We start from the raw sequence: 17,182 nt of genomic DNA, 5'->3' as shown, positions 1-17,182 counted from the left end.
GGATGGCCGAGCGGTCTAAAGCGCCAGACTCAAGCGAAAGCTTCCACGGTTGTGTGGTTGAGGAATTCTGGTCTTCGAATGAGGGCGTGGGTTCGAATCCCACTCTTGACAGGCTGTTTTATTTTTCTTGTTAACATATCCGAAATGCCCATAGTATCATATATTTTGTGCAGCTCAGGTGGGTAAAAATTCAACTTCGATTTATATATGAGACAACAATAACAATTATGAAATTTTGCTTGTTTTCACTTGACTATTGTTGATTACCATTACTCGTAACATTGTATGTGATCAAGGTGCCTTCAAGTAGTCAGGATGGCCGAGCGGTCTAAGGCGCCAGACTCAAGCGAAAGCTTCCACGGTTGTGTGGTTGAGGAATTCTGGTCCTCGAATGAGGGCGTGGGTTCGAATCCCACTCCTGACAAATTGTTTTCTTTTTGTTGTTAAGTTTTCATAAATGCACATAGTATCATATATTTTGTCCAGCTCAAAGAAAAAAGATCTTCAACTTCGATTTATATGTGAGACAACAATAACAATTATGAAATTTTGCTTGTTTTCACTTCACTCTTGTTGATTACCATTACTCGTAACATTGTATGTGATCAAGGTGCCTTCAAGTAGTCAGGATGGCCGAGCGGTCTAAAGCGCCAGACTCAAGCGAAAGCTTCCACGGTTGTGTGGTTGAGGAATTCTGGTCCTCGAATGAGAGCGTGGGTTCGAATCCCACTCTTGACAGGCTGTTTTATTTTTCTTGTTAACATATCCGAAATGCCCATAGTATCATATATTTTGTGCAGCTCAGGGGGGTAAAAATTCAACTTCGATTTATATGTGAGACAACAATAACAATTATGAAATTTTGCTTGTTTTCACTTGACTCTTGTTGATTACCATTATTTGCAACATTGTATGTGATCAAGGTGCCTTCAAGTAGTCAGGATGGCCGAGCGGTCTAAGGCGCCAGACTCAAGCGAAAACTTCCACGGTTGTGTGGTTGAGGAATTCTGGTAATCGAATGAGGGCGTGGGTTCGAATCCCACTCCTGACAAATTGTTTTCTTTTTGTTGTTAAGTTTTCAAAAATGCACATAGTATCATATATTTTGTCCAGCTCAAAGAAAAAAGATCTTCAACTTCGATTTATATGTGAGACAACAATAACAATTATGAAATTTTGCTTGTTTTCACTTGACTCTTGTTGATTACCATTACTCGTAACATTGTATGTGATCAAGGTGCTAAAAGTAGTCAGGATGGCCGAGCGGTCTAAAGCGCCAGACTCAAGCGAAAGCTTCCACGGTTGTGTGGTTGAGGAATTCTGGTCCTCGAATGAGGGCGTGGGTTCGAATCCCACTCTTGACAGGCTGTTTTATTTTTCTTGTTAACATATCCGAAATGCCCATAGTATCATATATTTTGTGCAGCTCAGGGGGGTAAAAATTGAACTTCGATTTATATGTGAGACAACAATAACAATTATGAAATTTTGCTTGTTTTCACTTGACTCTTGTTGATTACCATTACTCGTAACATTGTATGTGATCAAGGTGCTTTCAAGAAGTCAGGATGGCCGAGCGGTCTAAGGCGCCAGACTCAAGCGAAAGCTTCCACGGTTGTGTGGTTGAGGAATTCTGGTCCTCGAATGAGGGCGTGAGTTCGAATCCCACTCTTGACAGGCTGTTTTATTTTTCTTGTTAACATATCCGAACTGCCCATAGTATCATATATTTTGTGCAGCTCAGGGGGGTAAAAATTCAACTTCGATTTATATGTGAGACAACAATAACAATTATGAAATTTTGCTTGTTTTCACTTGATTCTTGTTGATTACCATTACTCGTAACATTGTATGTGATCAAGGTGCCTTCAAGTAGTCAGGATGGCCGAGCGGTCTAAAGCGCCAGACTCAAGCGAAAGCTTCCACGGTTGTGTGGTTGAGGAATTCTGGTCCTCGAATGAGGGCGTGGGTTCGAATCCCACTCTTGACAGGCTGTTTTATTTTTCTTGTTAACATATCCGAAATGCCCATAGAATCATATATTTTGTGCAGCTCAGGGGGGTAAAAATTCAACTTCGATTTATATGTGAGACAACAATAACAATTATGAAATTTTGCTTGTTTTCACTTGACTCTTGTTGATTACCATTAATTGTAACATTGTATGTGATCAAGGTGCCTTCAAGTAGTCAGGATGGCCGAGCGGTCTAAGGCGCCAGACTCAAGCGAAAGCTTCCACGGTTGTGTGGTTAAGGAATTCTGGTCCTCGAATGAGGGCGTGGGTTCGAATCACACTCCTGACAAATTGTTTTCTTTTTGTTGTTAAGTTTTCATAAATGCACTTAGTATCATATATTTTGTCCAGCTCAAAGAAAAAAGATCTTCAACTTCGATTTATATGTGAGACAACAATAACAATTATGAAATTTTGCTTGTTTTCACTTGACTCTTGTTGATTACCATTACTCGTAACATTGTATGTGATCAAGGTGCCTTCAAGTAGTCAGGATGGCCGAGCGGTCTAAGGCGCCAGACTCAAGCGAAAGCTTCCACGGTTGTGTGGTTGAGGAATTCTGGTCCTCGAATGAGGGCGTGGGTTCGAATCCCACTCTTGACAGGCTGTTTTATTTTTCTTGTTAACATATCCGAAATGCCCATAGTATCATATATTTTGTGCAGCTCAGGGGGGTAAAAATTCAACTTCGATTTATATGTGAGAAAACAATAACAATTATGAAATTTTGTTTGTTTTCACTTGACTCTTGATGATTACCATTACTCGTAACATTGTATGTGATCAAGGTGCCTTCAAGTATGCAGGATGGCCGAGCGGTCCAAAGCGCCAGACTCAAGCGAAAGCTTCCACGGTTGTGTGGTTGAGGAATTCTGGTCCTCGAATGAGGGCGTGGGTTCGAATCCCACTCTTGACAGGCTGTTTTATTTTTCTTGTTAACATATCCGAAATGCCCATAGTATCATATATTTTGTGCAGCTCAGGGGGGTAAAAATTTAACTTCGATTTATATGTGAGACAACAATAACAATTATGAAATTTTGCTTGTTTTCACTTGACTCTTGTTGATTACCATTATTTGCAACATTGTATGTGATCAAGGTGCCTTCAAGTAGTCAGGATGGCCGAGCGGTCTAAGGCGCCAGACTCAAGCGAAAGCTTCCACGGTTGTGTGGTTGAGGAATTCTGGTAATCGAATGAGGGCGTGGGTTCGAAACCCACTCCTGACAAATTGTTTTCTTTTTGTTGTTAAGTTTTCAAAAATGCACATAGTATCATATATTTTGTCCAGCTCAAAGAAAAAAGATCTTCAACTTCGATTTATATGTGAGACAACAATAACAATTATGAAATTTTGCTTGTTTTCACTTGACTCTTGTTGATTACCATTACTCATAACATTGTATGTGATCAAGGTGCTTTCAAGTAGTCAGGATGGCCGAACGGTCTAAAGCGCCAGACTCAAGCGAAAGCTTTCACGGTTGTGTGGTTGAGGAATTCTGGTCCTCGAATGAGGGCGTGGGTTCGAATCCCACTCCTGACAAATTGTTTTCTTTTTGTTGTTAAGTTTTCATAAATGCACATAGTAACATATATTTTGTCCAGCTCAAAGAAAAAAGATCTTCAACTTCGATTTATATGTGAGACAACAATAACAATTATGAAATTTTGCTTGTTTTCACTTGACTCTTGTTGATTACCATTACTCGCAACATTGTATGTGATCAAGGTGCCTTCAAGTAGTCAGGATGGCCGAGCGGTCTAAAGCGCCAGACTCAAGCGAAAGCTTCCATTGTTGTGTGGTTGAGGAATTCTCGTCCTCGAATGAGGGCGTGGGTTCGAATCCCACTCTTGATAGGCTGTTTTATTTTTCTTGTTAACATATCCGAAATGCCCATAGTATCATATATTTTGTGCAGCTCAGGGGGGTAAAAATTCAACTTCGATTTATATGTGAGACAACAATAACAATTATGAAATTTTGCTTGTTTTCACTTGACTCTTGTTGATTACCATTACTCGTAACATTGTATGTGATCAAGGTGGCTTCAGGTAGTCAGGATGGCCGAGCGGTCTAAAGCGCCAGACTCAAGCGAAAGCTTCCGTGGTTGAGGAATTCTGGTCCTCGAATGAGGGCGTGGGGTCGAATCCCACTCTTCACAGGCTGTTTTATTTTTCTTGTTAACATATTCGAAATGCCCATAGTATCATATATTTTGTGCAGCTCAGGGGGGTAAAAATTCAACTTCGATTTATATGTGAGACAACAATAATAATTATGAAATTTTGCTTGTTTTCACTTGACTCTTGTTGATTACCATTACTCGTAACATTGTATGTGATCAAGGTGCCTTCAATTATGCAGGATGGCCGAGCGGTCCAAAGCGCCAGACTCAAGCGAAAGCTTCCACGGTTGTGTGGTTGAGGAATTCTGGTCCTCGAATGAGGGCGTGGGTTCGAATCCCACTCTTGACAGGCTGTTTTATTTTTCTTGTTAACATATCCGAAATGCCCATAGTATCATATATTTTGTGCAGCTCAGGGGGGTAAAAATTTAACTTCGATTTATATGTGAGACAACAATAACAATTATGAAATTTTGCTTGTTTTCACTTGACTCTTGTTGATTACCATTATTTGCAACATTGTATGTGATCAAGGTGCCTTCAAGTAGTCAGGATGGCCGAGCGGTCTAAGGCGCCAGACTCAAGCGAAAACTTCCACGGTTGTGTGGTTGAGGAATTCTGGTAATCGAATGAGGGCGTGGGTTCGAATCCCACTCCTGACAAATTGTTTTCTTTTTGTTGTTAAGTTTTCAAAAATGCACATAGTATCATATATTTTGTCCAGCTCAAAGAAAAAAGATCTTCAACTTCGATTTATATGTGAGACAACAATAACAATTATGAAATTTTGCTTGTTTTCACTTGACTCTTGTTGATTACCATTACTCGTAACATTGTATGTGATCAAGGTGCCTTCAAGTAGTCAGGATGGCCGAGCGGTCTAAAGCGCCAGACTCAAGCGAAAGCTTCCACGGTTGTGTGTTGTTGAGGAATTCTGGTCCTCGAATGAGGGCGTGGGTTCGAATCCCACTCCTGACAAATTGTTTTCTTTTTGTTGTTAAGTTTTCAGAAATGCACATAGTAACATATATTTTGTCCAGCTCAAAGAAAAAAGATCTTCAACTTCGATTTATATGTGAGACAACAATAACAATTATGAAATTTTGCTTGTTTTCACTTGACTCTTGTTGATTACCATTACTCGTAACATTGTATGTGATCAAGGTGCCTTCAAGTAGTCAGGATGGCCGAGCGGTCTAAAGCGCCAGACTCAAGCGAAAGCTTCCATTGTTGTGTGGTTGAGGAATTCTCGTCCTCGAATGAGGGCGTGGGTTCGAATCCCACTCTTGATAGGCTGTTTTATTTTTCTTGTTAACATATCCGAAATGCCCATAGTATCATATATTTTGTGCAGCTCAGGGGGGTAAAAATTCAACTTCGATTTATATGTGAGACAACAATAACAATTATGAAATTTTGCTTGTTTTCACTTGACTCTTGTTGATTACCATTACTCGTAACATTGTATGTGATCAAGGTGGCTTCAGGTAGTCAGGATGGCCGAGCGGTCTAAAGCGCCAGACTCAAGCGAAAGCTTCCACGGTTGTGTGGTTGAGGAATTCTGGTCCTCGAATGAGGGCGTGGGGTCGAATCCCACTCTTGACAGGCTGTTTTATTTTTCTTGTTAACATATTCGAAATGCCCATAGTATCATATATTTTGTGCCGCTCAGAGGGGTAAAAATTCAACTTCGATTTATATGTGAGACAACAATAATAATTATGAAATTTTGCTTGTTTTCACTTGACTCTTATTGATTACCATTACTCGTAACATTGTATGTGATCAAGGTGCCTTCAAGTATGCAGGATGGCCGAGCGGTCTAAAGCGCCAGACTCAAGCGAAAGCTTCCACGGTTGTGTGGTTGAGGAATTCTGGTCCTCGAATGAGGGCGTGGGTTCGAATCCCACTCTTGACAGGCTGTTTTATTTTTCTTGTTAACATATCCGAAATGCCCATAGTATCATATATTTTGTGCAGCTCAGGGGGGTAAAAATTCAACTTCGATTTATATGTGAGACAACAATAACAATTATGAAATTTTGCTTGTTTTCACTTGACTCTTGTTGATTACCATTACTCGTAACATTGTATGTGATCAAGGTGCCTTCAAGTAGTCAGGATGGCCGAGCGGTCCAAAGCGCCAGACTCAAGCGAAAGCTTCCACGGTTGTGTGGTTGAGGAATTCTGGTCCTCGAATGAGGGCGTGGGTTCGAATCCCACTCTTGACAGGCTGTTTTATTTTTCTTGTTAACATATCCGAAATGCCAATAGAATCATATATTTTGTGCAGCTCAGGGGGGTAAAAATTCAACTTCGATTTATATGTGAGACAACAATAACAATTATGAAATTTTGCTTGTTTTCACTTGACTCTTGTTGATTACCATTAATTGTAACATTGTATGTGATCAAGGTGCCTTCAAGTAGTCAGGATGGCCGAGCGGTCTAAGGCGCCAGACTCAAGCGAAAGCTTCCACGGTTGTGTGGTTAAGGAATTCTGGTCCTCGAATGAGGGCGTGGGTTCGAATCACACTCCTGACAAATTGTTTTCTTTTTGTTGTAAAGTTTTCATAAATGCACATAGTATCATATATTTTGTCCAGCTCAAAGAAAAAAGATCTTCAACTTCGATTTATATGTGAGACAACAATAACAATTATGAAATTTTGCTTGTTTTCACTTGACTCTTGTTGATTACCATTACTCGTAACATTGTATGTGATCAAGGAGCCTTCAAGTAGTCAGGATGGCCGAGCGGTCTAAGGCGCCAGACTCAAGCGAAAGCTTTCACGGTTGTGTGGTTGAGGAATTCTGGTCCTCGAAGTAGGGCGTGGGTTCGAATCCCACTCTTGACAGGCTGTTTTATTTTTCTTGTTAACATATCCGAAATGCCCATATCATCATATATTTTGTGCAGCTCAGGGGGGTAAAAATTCAACTTCGATTTATATGTGAGACAACAATAACAATTATGAAATTTTGTTTGTTTTCACTTGACTCTTGTTGATTACCATTACTCGTAACATTGTATGTGATCAAGGTGCCTTCAAGTAGTCAGGATGGCCGAGCGGTCTAAAGCGCCAGACTCAAGCGAAAGCTTCCACGGTTGTGTGGTTGAGGAATTCTGGTCCTCGAATGAGGGCGTGGGTTCGAATCCCACTCCTGACAAATTGTTTTCTTTTTGTTGTTAAGTTTTCATAAATGCACATAGTAACATATATTTTGTCCAGCTCAAAGAAAAAAGATCTTCAACTTCGATTTATATGTGAGACAACAATAACAATTATGAAATTTTGCTTGTTTTCACTTGACTCTTGTTGATTACCGTTACTCGTAACATTGTATGTGATCAAGGTGCCTTCAAGTAGTCCGGATGGCCGAGCGGTTTAAAGCGCCAGACTCAAGCGAAAGCTTCCACGGTTGTGTGGTTGAGGAATTCTGGTCCTCGAATGAGGGCGTGGGTTCGAATCCCACTCTTGACGGGCTGTTTTATTTTTCTTGTTAACATATCCGAAATGCCCATAGTATCATATATTTTGTGCAGCTCAGGGGGGGTAAAAATTCAACTTCGATTTATATGTGAGACAACAATAACAATTATGAAATTTTGCTTGTTTTCACTTGACTCTTGTTGATTACCATTACTCGTAACATTGTATGTGATCAAGGTGCCTTCAAGAAGTCAGGATGGCCGAGCTGTCTAAAGCACCAGACTCAAGCGAAAGCTTCCACGGTAGTGTGGTTGAGGAATTCTGGTCCTCGAATGAGGGCGTGGGTTCGAATACCACTCTTGACAGGCTGTTTTATTTCTCTTGTTAACATATCCGAAATGCCCATAGTATCATATATTTTGTGCAGCTCAGGGGGGTAAAAATTCAACTTCGATTTATATGTGAGACAACAATAACATTATGAAATTTTGCTTGTTTTCACTTGACTCTTGTTGATTACCATTACTCGTAACATTGTATGTGATCAAGGAGCCTTCAAGTAGTCAGGATGGCCGAGCGGTCTAAGGCGCCAGACTCAAGCGAAAGCTTTCACGGTTGTGTGGTTGAGGAATTCTGGTCCTCGAAGTAGGGCGTGGGTTCGAATCCCACTCTTGACAGGCTGTTTTATTTTTCTTGTTAACATATCCGAAATTATATCATATATTTTGTGCAGCTCAGGGGGGTAAAAATTCAACTTCGATTTATATGTGAGACAACAATAACAATTATGAAATTTTGCTTCTTTTCACTTGACTCTTGTTGATTACCATTACTCGTAACATTGTATGTGATCAAGATGCCTTCATGTAGTCAGGATGGCCGAGCGGTCTAAGGCGCCAGACTCAAGCGAAAGCTTCCACGGTTGTGTGGTTGAGGAATTCTGGTCCTCGAATGAGGGCGTGGGTTCGAATCCCACTCCTGACAAATTGTTTTCTTTTTGTTGTTAAGTTTTCAAAAATGCACATAGTATCATATATTTTGTCCAGCTCAAAGAAAAAAGATCTTCAACTTCGATTTATATGTGAGACAACAATAACAATTATGAAATTTTGCTTGTTTTCACTTGACTCTTGTTGATTACCATTACTCGTAACATTGTATGTGATCAAGGTGCCTTCAAGTAGTCAGGATGGCCGAGCGGTCTAAAGCGCCAGACTCAAGCGAAAGCTTCCACGGTTGTGTGGTTGAGGAATTCTCGTCCTCGAATGAGGGCGTGGGTTCGAATCCCACTCTTGATAGGCTGTTTTATTTTTCTTGTTAACATATCCGAAATGCCCATAGTATCATATATTTTGTGCAGCTCAGGGGGGTAAAAATTCAACTTCGATTTATATGTGAGACAACAATAACAATTATGAAATTTTGCTTGTTTTCACTTGACTCTTGTTGATTACCATTATTTGCAACATTGTATGTGATCAAGGTGTCTTCAAGTAGTCAGGATGGCCGAGCGATTGTCGACCTCAGTGGCGAAGTGGTTAGCAGAGCGCGCTACAACGCCAGGGGTTCTGGGTTCGAGTCCCGGGTAAGGCATAGGTATTTGTGTTCGTCCAGTTGATAAGAAACAAAGAAAATGTAAGAATTGAAAAGTGTAAAAGTGAGAAAAAGAGTGAATGGTGGGGGATACCTCCGTGTAGGGGGTATTTCCTTTAAAAAAAAAAAAAAAAGCGGTCTAAGGCGCCAGACTCAAGCGAAAGCTTCCACGGTTGTGTGGTTGAGGAATTCTGGTCCTCGAATGAGGGCGTGGGTTCGAATCCCAATCCTGACAAATTGTTTTCTTTTTGTTGTTAAGTTTTCAAAAATGCACATAGTATCATATATTTTGTCCAGCTCAGGGGGGTAAAAATTCAACTTCGATTTATATGTGAGACAACAATAACAATTATGAAATTTTGCTTGTTTTCACTTGACTCTTGTTGATTACCATTACTCGCAACTTTGTATGTGATCAAGGTGCCTTCAAGTAGTCAGGATGGCCGAGCAGTCTAGAGCGCCAGACTCAAGCGAAAGCTTCCACGGTTGTGTGGTTGAGGAATTCTTGTCCTCGAACGAGGGCGTGGGTTCGAATCCCACTCTTGATAGGTTGTTTTATTTTTCTTGTAAACATATCCGAAATGCCCATAGTATCATATATTTTGTGCAGCTCAGGGGGGTAAAAATTCAACTTCGATTTATATGTGAGACAACAATAACAATTATGAAATTTTGCTTGTTTTCACTTGACTCTTGTTGATTACCATTACTCGTAACATTGTATGTGATCAAGGTGCCTTCAAGTAGTCAGGATGGCCGAGCGGTCTAAAGCGCCAGACTCAAGCGAAAGCTTCCACGGTTGTGTGGTTGAGGAATTCTGGTCCTCGAATGAGGGCGTGGGTTCGAATCCCACTCTTGACAGGCTGTTTTATTTTTCTTGTTAACATATCCGAAATGCCCATAGAATCATATATTTTGTGCAGCTCAGGGGGGTAAAAATTCAACTTCGATTTATATGTGAGACAACAATAACAATTATGAAATTTTGCTTGTTTTCACTTGACTCTTGTTGATTACCATTAATTGTAACATTGTATGTGATCAAGGTGCCTTCAAGTAGTCAGGATGGCCGAGCGGTCTAAGGCGCCAGACTCAAGCGAAAGCTTCCACGGTTGTGTGGTTAAGGAATTCTGGTCCTCGAATGAGGGCGTGGGTTCGAATCACACTCCTGACAAATTGTTTTCTTTTTGTTGTTAAGTTTTCATAAATGCACATAGTATCATATATTTTGTCCAGCTCAAAGAAAAAAGATCTTCAACTTCGATTTATATGTGAGACAACAATAACAATTATGAAATTTTGCTTGTTTTCACTTGACTCTTGTTGATTACCATTACTCGTAACATTGTATGTGATCAAGGTGCCTTCAAGTAGTCAGGATGGCCGAGCGGTCTAAAGCGCCAGACTCAAGCGAAAGCTTCCACGGTTGTGTGGGTAAGGAATTCTGGTCCTCGAATGAGGGCGTGGGTTCGAATCCCACTCCTGACAAATTGTTTTCTTTTTGTTGTTAAGTTTTCATAAATGCACATAGTATCATATATTTTGTCCAGCTCAAAGAAAAAAGATCTTCAATTTCGATTTATATGTGAGACAACAATAACAATTATGAAATTTTGTTTGTTTCCACGTGAATCTTGTTGAGTACTATTAGTTCGTAACATTGTATGTGATCAAGGTACCTTCAAGTAGTCAGGATGGCCGAGCGGTTCAGTCTGCCTGCAGCTTGTGCAGGAAGCAGTTCGTAGCGAGATCCGCTCTTCGCGTGAGAAGGCTTAGTGATCGAACTGTCCGAGTTAGCTAGGGCCGTATACGGTTGCTACTGTTGTTTTAGTTCTTTTTTTTTCTTTTGGAGTGCAAGCGAGGTTTTGGCTACAATTACCGTGAGCCAGTGAAGATATGATGACATAGTTCACGATGAATACACATAGAGAAAACACCTTGAAATTTGTTTTCAGCGATGTCAAAACGCGACCTACGTCATTGGATTGTCATCGATGGTTTCATGATGTCTACCAAGTGCCTACGAACCAAGTGCTCAGTTTTGAAATAGATTACTTTCGTAAGTGTTTGTACGTGAAATTTGCGACAAAAGTGGTAGGAGAACGGTTACTAAATGATTTTGGTGCTGAGGTATTCTATAGTGACGTAGATGGTGATCATAAAGTTGAAGTAGAATGGGCCCACCAGCGACATGTAATTGTCAGAATCCATGTAGTCCCAATTGAATTAAGTGCAGACGTGATAAGTCGTGTCATGAGGTCTTATGGGGAAGTGTTAAAAATTGAAGACGAGACATACTCTGCAGATCACGTTTACCCTACTCAAACTGGACGAGTCTTGATCAAAATGATACTACGTAAACCCATACCCTCATATGTAATAATGTATGGAGACTCCTATTGGGTAACATACCCTGGGCAGGTGCGTACGTGCCTCGCGTGTTCGGGGGAGGAATACGTAGTGGCTCAGTGTCCTAAGCGTCGATCCTCTGGGAACCAGCCCCGCAGGGGGCCGGTTAATATACCCGCTGACAATGTACCGATGGTATATGAACCAACTGTGCTACCCGTACGGACTAAACCAAGAGATTCAGCTCCATTAGTTACAGAAGTCCCTGCGTCAGGAGATAACAATGGAGGGAACACGGATAGCCCCAGAATCACCGACGAGGAGACAGGTACCAGACACGAAGTTAGTGTGAAGAATGCACCAACAGGAAGGGAAGAGATGGAGCAGCCAACATTGACCACTTCAGAGAAGCATCACATACCCCCGCCCCCACCCCCCCAAGTGCTTTGTTCGCGGAGGCAGAATTCCCCGTAGTTACCTCTCCTAGGAAATCACGGTCAAGATCTGTATCAAGGTTACGGTCAGTGGCGGAAGAGTCCATGGTGCTATGTAGAAAGAAGAAGAAAAAAATAAATGAATGCGTAAGTTCCACAATAGTTCATAACGAATTTAGAGTAGAACCTGGTACCCCAAACCAACATGTTTCAAAGGTTAGTTTAACAAGTAACTCAGCAAATGAAACTCAAGAGAAACCTTCGACGAGTAACAAACTTACCCCAGATTTATTTAGTGGAAAGCATAGTTAATGCATTATAGGTAGAAATTAGAGATCAGTAATGTTGAAGAATGTAAGTAAGTTCAGTTTTCTTTTGTAGACAGTTATAATCATGCAAACATTTACCTTGGCATCTATAAATTTGAACCAAAATAATTGCTCTCAATGACTTTCTCATTAAATCGTCTATTGATGTGGCCCTCTTACAAGAGGTCGCCATAGACGATTTTTCTGTACTGTTTAACGTATACAACAATTTTACTCCCTTTGCACAAGGGACTGCCACAGCATGTAGGCGACACTTGGATTTACGTAATGTAGTGCCCCATCTCACGGGCAGACAAATAAGTGCCAAATTAGGCTCAGTGTTTCTCTGTAATGTGTATGCTCCGTCAGGAAGCCAAAACAGACGGGGAAGAGAAGATTTTTTTTTCAACAGTTGTAGGGCCCGAGTTGACATCCCACACACTAGACACTATACTAGTGGGAGATTTTAACTGCGTAATTCGTTCACAAGATCAAAATCCAGGATACAACTTCTCACGTGCGCTCTATGAATTAACGCAGGGGTTACAACTGCGTGACGCTTGGATACACGCCAACGGCGAAAGTCAAGGTTACACACATATCACCTCCAATAGTGCGTCAAGGATCGATAGGTTTTATGTCGCACCAAGATTTCAGGAATATATAATTAGTGTTCAAAATTTTCCAGTATGCTTTAGTGACCATAGTGTCCCAATTCTCAAAATAAATTTAGATTTGATCAAACCCCGACAAGGTAGCGGATACTGGCTTTTAAATAGCACATTATTAAGCAATGGTAGTTATGTCCAGCTAATCAGGGAAACGTGGAACGAACTCAAGGCCTCTCGGCCAGTGCAAAAGACCCTAATCGAGTGGTGGGAAACTCGAGTTAAGCCTAAATTTCGTCAGGTCAGTAAAGTCTTCAGTGCAGAGGTTAGTAGAGATCAAAGAAACAAATATAATTTTTTGTATGCAGTCTTGAATGATCTCCATCGTTTAGCACTGCAAGGTAATTTCGATCGTCCTTATGGAAATGAAATAAAAGCGCAATTACTTGCTATACATAGGAAACGAAAATCTGCAGCAATAATAAAGAGCAAGATTCTTCCTATAGACCCAGACGAGCAAGCCACACTAAGTCACATTCTTCAAGAACATAAACACGCCAGGAGTCACGTTATTCATAAATTAACTTTAGATTCCGGTGAAGTTTTCACCAGCCCTCATAGTATACATGACAGGTTTTTGCAATACTATAAAAATCTTCTTGGTCAAGCCTTTAATCCAACAGAAACGCAATGTAATTTTTTGAACTACCTCCCTGCATCACTGACGGAAAATGAAAGAACTGAGATCACACAACCGTTTAGTAAAAAGGAGGTTCATGATGCAGTATTCCAAGTTCCGAGGAATAAAACTACAGCCGAAGATGGACTACCATCAGAATTCTATCATTGTTTCTGGGATCTAATAGGAGACGAATTAACGGAATGGGTCAACGAAGTGTTGACAACAGGGACAATAGGGAAGACCAGTAGCACGGGAGTTATAGTGTTAGTTCCCAAAAAGGCAAATCCAAAATTCGTCACAGATTTTAGGCCAATTTCAATATTGAGTAGTGATATCAAACTTATAAGTAGGTGCATAAATCAGCGTTTAAAAAATATATATGGTTAAACTTATTGGCAATTTACAGTTCGCTTGTAATACGTCGCAAAGTATACATCACTTGCTGCAAACGATAAGAGACGTAATTATTACCAAACAAAATAAGAATGCATCAGAGGCAATTCTATCTTTAGACTTTTCTCAAGCATATGACAGAGTGAGTCTTAGAAGCATATGGCTTCGGAGACACTTTTATGAATTGGATAAAAACATTATATAATCATATGCTGCTAAAACTCAAAATAAATGGTTTCTTGACAACAAGTTTTAAAATGCGACGGGGTGTACTACAAGGTAGTCCCTTGAGTAGCTCATTGTACACTTCGCAACATCTTATTTGACCGCCCTGAAAAATTTCAAAGTCCGGAATTCGTAAATTTGGCAGCTTAGCGCTTCAGAGCCAACTAACAGTAGCCAACTTTGCGACATTTCTTCTTCCTGAATGAAAACGCTCTTGTGATTTTTTTCATTCTTTCACATTCCATAAAGTACAGATACCCTAAAGCAGTAATAAAATATATGAGTAGACAAAAAAATGTTAAGTAGAAATATGAATGTTGAAAATATTTCAAGATTCTTCGTTCTGAATTTGAAAATAGGGAAATTTATATGCATTGTGAAACACTGAACAGGTTCTCATCCACCTGGAAAGAATTGCGGTCACATTTGAATGCAAGAAGGCAAATGTATGATGATTTTATGCGAAATGTTTAGTAAAGATACCTTGCACAACACCAAACGATTCTGCAGAGTGTCTTTTTTCCTTGGTTCTTGGCGAAAAATGGTTCGAAATTCCGGCACAATGTTGCTTCAACTGAGATTAACGTGCTTTACTGAGCTTTCTGTCAGCAATCTCCTGGAGTAGTTGGTTAGATGACAGCACTTTCGTTTTTTTACTGTTTTCGTCAAGATCGAAACATCGTAGGTTCAAATCCCACCCTTTACTTATTATTTTTTCCTTTTTATTTGCAGAGTACGAAGTGTTCTAATAACGTAATATAATATTATATTATATTACTGTAAATATTTATGCGATGCATGCTCAGTGGCGACGATTGGATTTCAAAACTGATGGGGCAAGGTGGGGGAGGGGGGGCAAGGACAGTTTCTTTCCCTTGGTAGATAATGTTTAGCATAGTGCGAAGTCATCTGCCCCTCCACACTCCATAATCGTCGCCACTGTGCATGCCTCAAGTAATGCTTCTACTAATGTTTTTAATCTTTCAGTGATTGGCAGGATTTTAGGAAATACTTCTCCTTTCATTCAGCTGTTATAAGTTAACACATATTAAAACTTACATGTCAACTTTCTGCATCCGGAAATGCTGGACATAAATCGCATAAATATCAACGGAAATATCCAAGAAACGTAGATAAGCATTCTCGTCCAAAGCCGTTTACTTCCCGAAAAAGAGTTTGCAAAGAAGTAGGTTTGAACCCATGACCTTCCATTCCATAAGCAAACTATACCCCTACACCACACGGTTCACGTTATTTTATGCACTCGGTTCGGATCACACTTTAAACTGTAGGTCCAGTCCCGATTAGCCTTACTATGCATAAAGTTGACTTAAAACATCAAATCAATCAATTCATCTCCTTTCAGAGTGGGCCTTCTATGATATTGTAGTTGGCCAGCATCCGAAAATACAGTTCTGCTTCGCGTAGACCAGAGTGTAATTGCATTTCATATTGTGACTAATTTTACTTTAAAACTACAGATAAAAGCAATAATAGTGTCCAGAAAAAGAACCTCAAAGTAGATCTTCACACAAAGTATTTTAATCTATTGCCAAACATTTCAGTTAAGAATAATATTATGCTTTTCCATTGACCGTATTTTCGATTCATGGTGAATTTGCTAAAAGGACCATGTCAAGAAATCTAAATGTGTAGGTTTTATTAGTAAATGCATTTAAAATGCACGAAACAACAGGGGAGGAGAAAAATAAACCTCAAAAATAAGTAAAAATGCAATAAAAACTGTTAAAAATACTGACAAACTAAAAGCCAAAAAAGGCCGAAAAATGAAAAAAAAATGTAAAATAGAAACTGTTTTCCGGCTCTAACTGAAGGGAAACGGACATGATATCAGGTTTAGCATTGTTTTTAAGGGTCAGAAAAAAGTTGATTTTTCATCAACTTCCTTACCCTAATTAGTAATTATGACCATTGAAGAAGTTGGAGGTAGCTTACTTAAAATTTTCTTGCTGAGGGATCGTATCGTCCCATATCTCCACTTCATAATAAAGAAAAACATCAAGTTCATATTTTGACAATGACTTGGAGTTTTCCACCACGAAAATATGTTTTTCATAGTTTGAAGTTCGTTAGTATTATCTTTCAAGGTTTCCATTGTTTTAATTTCACACATATTTTATATTTCATACGTTCAATATCTCTTTCCTCTCTCTTTTCATACAGTCTTTGGAAAAAAGCTGAAGTTTCTTGTCAAACGGGGTCTGGTTCAAATGACTCCTTTTCGCTCTCCTGTTTCTACTTTAAACAAACAACAAAATTCTTATTAACTAAACGATTGCTTGTTCAAAACACGGAATTTTTACACAATTTACAACATATGACAAAACGCCGATAGACATGTTCATCATTTTTCCCTTACAGCGTTTCTCGATTTTATCTGAATTCGTTTCCTCATGAAAATTGCCATGAGGAAATTATAGATATGACATTATGTGTGAATTGGTTTCTTCAAACTGGTAGCAAATTTTAACATGAGCTATCTGGAGAAGAGGTAGCGTGCTTGATTTTCACGAGGAAGGTCGTAGGTTCGATTCTCCACCTAGGCAGGATTTTTTCAGGAATTTATCGTTGGATGTAAAGTTTATCCACCGTGCTAAGAAGTTAACATTGGTCTCTGTATTTCACGAGAGGAAAGGAAATAGTTGGAGGAAGTTATTTCGATGATAGGAGGAAGCCATATGCCACGTGGAATGCCCAGAATCAAGTTGCATAGAGCTAAGTCTGTAACGGTGGTTTCGAATATTGCAAAGTTAGTGCGGAAAGTTTGTTATATCTGATACTCGTACTTTCTGTTCAAAAAAGACAAACATTTTAGATACAAAGCAGTTAGGAATTAACGATCATTATGAGGTTTTGAATTTTTTTTGTTTGTCACTCACTATATAAATACTTATTAGTAGTTTCTTATCGAATCGGCCTTCGTCGCAATAACAATATACTTATGTTAATTAGCAATTTACTATTCGTTTTAGACGCATGGTAAGATGGTGGTGAG

The 17,182-nt window shown here is 39.7% G+C and overlaps 19 non-coding genes across 19 annotated transcripts; all 19 read left to right on the top strand.

Moving 5' to 3' along the window:
- Nucleotides 1-309: 309 nt before the first annotated feature.
- Nucleotides 310-424, top strand: TRNAL-CAA (transfer RNA leucine (anticodon CAA)). Its single transcript has 2 exons — nt 310-347; nt 379-424. It is a non-coding gene; the product is annotated as a tRNA-Leu (tRNA).
- Nucleotides 425-936: 512 nt separating this feature from the next.
- On the top strand, nt 937-1,051 carry TRNAL-CAA (transfer RNA leucine (anticodon CAA)). Its single transcript has 2 exons — nt 937-974; nt 1,006-1,051. It is a non-coding gene; the product is annotated as a tRNA-Leu (tRNA).
- A 198-nt stretch (nt 1,052-1,249) lies between these two features.
- Nucleotides 1,250-1,364, top strand: TRNAL-CAA (transfer RNA leucine (anticodon CAA)). The gene is made up of 2 exons: nt 1,250-1,287; nt 1,319-1,364. It is a non-coding gene; the product is annotated as a tRNA-Leu (tRNA).
- A 198-nt stretch (nt 1,365-1,562) lies between these two features.
- Nucleotides 1,563-1,677, top strand: TRNAL-CAA (transfer RNA leucine (anticodon CAA)). Its single transcript has 2 exons — nt 1,563-1,600; nt 1,632-1,677. It is a non-coding gene; the product is annotated as a tRNA-Leu (tRNA).
- A 198-nt stretch (nt 1,678-1,875) lies between these two features.
- On the top strand, nt 1,876-1,990 carry TRNAL-CAA (transfer RNA leucine (anticodon CAA)). The gene is made up of 2 exons: nt 1,876-1,913; nt 1,945-1,990. It is a non-coding gene; the product is annotated as a tRNA-Leu (tRNA).
- Nucleotides 1,991-2,188: 198 nt separating this feature from the next.
- On the top strand, nt 2,189-2,303 carry TRNAL-CAA (transfer RNA leucine (anticodon CAA)). The gene is made up of 2 exons: nt 2,189-2,226; nt 2,258-2,303. It is a non-coding gene; the product is annotated as a tRNA-Leu (tRNA).
- A 199-nt stretch (nt 2,304-2,502) lies between these two features.
- TRNAL-CAA (transfer RNA leucine (anticodon CAA)) lies at nt 2,503-2,617 on the top strand. The gene is made up of 2 exons: nt 2,503-2,540; nt 2,572-2,617. It is a non-coding gene; the product is annotated as a tRNA-Leu (tRNA).
- Nucleotides 2,618-3,442: 825 nt separating this feature from the next.
- Nucleotides 3,443-3,557, top strand: TRNAL-CAA (transfer RNA leucine (anticodon CAA)). Its single transcript has 2 exons — nt 3,443-3,480; nt 3,512-3,557. It is a non-coding gene; the product is annotated as a tRNA-Leu (tRNA).
- A 1,130-nt stretch (nt 3,558-4,687) lies between these two features.
- On the top strand, nt 4,688-4,802 carry TRNAL-CAA (transfer RNA leucine (anticodon CAA)). The gene is made up of 2 exons: nt 4,688-4,725; nt 4,757-4,802. It is a non-coding gene; the product is annotated as a tRNA-Leu (tRNA).
- Nucleotides 4,803-5,001: 199 nt separating this feature from the next.
- TRNAL-CAA (transfer RNA leucine (anticodon CAA)) lies at nt 5,002-5,118 on the top strand. The gene is made up of 2 exons: nt 5,002-5,039; nt 5,073-5,118. It is a non-coding gene; the product is annotated as a tRNA-Leu (tRNA).
- Nucleotides 5,119-6,256: 1,138 nt separating this feature from the next.
- TRNAL-CAA (transfer RNA leucine (anticodon CAA)) lies at nt 6,257-6,371 on the top strand. The gene is made up of 2 exons: nt 6,257-6,294; nt 6,326-6,371. It is a non-coding gene; the product is annotated as a tRNA-Leu (tRNA).
- A 198-nt stretch (nt 6,372-6,569) lies between these two features.
- On the top strand, nt 6,570-6,684 carry TRNAL-CAA (transfer RNA leucine (anticodon CAA)). Its single transcript has 2 exons — nt 6,570-6,607; nt 6,639-6,684. It is a non-coding gene; the product is annotated as a tRNA-Leu (tRNA).
- A 199-nt stretch (nt 6,685-6,883) lies between these two features.
- On the top strand, nt 6,884-6,998 carry TRNAL-CAA (transfer RNA leucine (anticodon CAA)). The gene is made up of 2 exons: nt 6,884-6,921; nt 6,953-6,998. It is a non-coding gene; the product is annotated as a tRNA-Leu (tRNA).
- Nucleotides 6,999-7,196: 198 nt separating this feature from the next.
- TRNAL-CAA (transfer RNA leucine (anticodon CAA)) lies at nt 7,197-7,311 on the top strand. The gene is made up of 2 exons: nt 7,197-7,234; nt 7,266-7,311. It is a non-coding gene; the product is annotated as a tRNA-Leu (tRNA).
- An 825-nt stretch (nt 7,312-8,136) lies between these two features.
- TRNAL-CAA (transfer RNA leucine (anticodon CAA)) lies at nt 8,137-8,251 on the top strand. Its single transcript has 2 exons — nt 8,137-8,174; nt 8,206-8,251. It is a non-coding gene; the product is annotated as a tRNA-Leu (tRNA).
- A 192-nt stretch (nt 8,252-8,443) lies between these two features.
- TRNAL-CAA (transfer RNA leucine (anticodon CAA)) lies at nt 8,444-8,558 on the top strand. Its single transcript has 2 exons — nt 8,444-8,481; nt 8,513-8,558. It is a non-coding gene; the product is annotated as a tRNA-Leu (tRNA).
- A 1,355-nt stretch (nt 8,559-9,913) lies between these two features.
- TRNAL-CAA (transfer RNA leucine (anticodon CAA)) lies at nt 9,914-10,028 on the top strand. Its single transcript has 2 exons — nt 9,914-9,951; nt 9,983-10,028. It is a non-coding gene; the product is annotated as a tRNA-Leu (tRNA).
- A 198-nt stretch (nt 10,029-10,226) lies between these two features.
- Nucleotides 10,227-10,341, top strand: TRNAL-CAA (transfer RNA leucine (anticodon CAA)). The gene is made up of 2 exons: nt 10,227-10,264; nt 10,296-10,341. It is a non-coding gene; the product is annotated as a tRNA-Leu (tRNA).
- A 199-nt stretch (nt 10,342-10,540) lies between these two features.
- On the top strand, nt 10,541-10,655 carry TRNAL-CAA (transfer RNA leucine (anticodon CAA)). Its single transcript has 2 exons — nt 10,541-10,578; nt 10,610-10,655. It is a non-coding gene; the product is annotated as a tRNA-Leu (tRNA).
- Nucleotides 10,656-17,182: the final 6,527 nt, after the last annotated feature.

This window comes from Lepisma saccharinum, unplaced genomic scaffold (genome assembly GCF_977018435.1).
Source record: "Lepisma saccharinum unplaced genomic scaffold, izLepSacc3.1 HAP1_SCAFFOLD_702, whole genome shotgun sequence".
NCBI classification, from domain to species: domain Eukaryota; kingdom Metazoa; phylum Arthropoda; class Insecta; order Zygentoma; family Lepismatidae; genus Lepisma; species Lepisma saccharinum.
The sequence above is the reverse complement of the archived record's forward strand: the minus strand, read 5'-3'. Positions and strand labels throughout refer to the sequence as shown.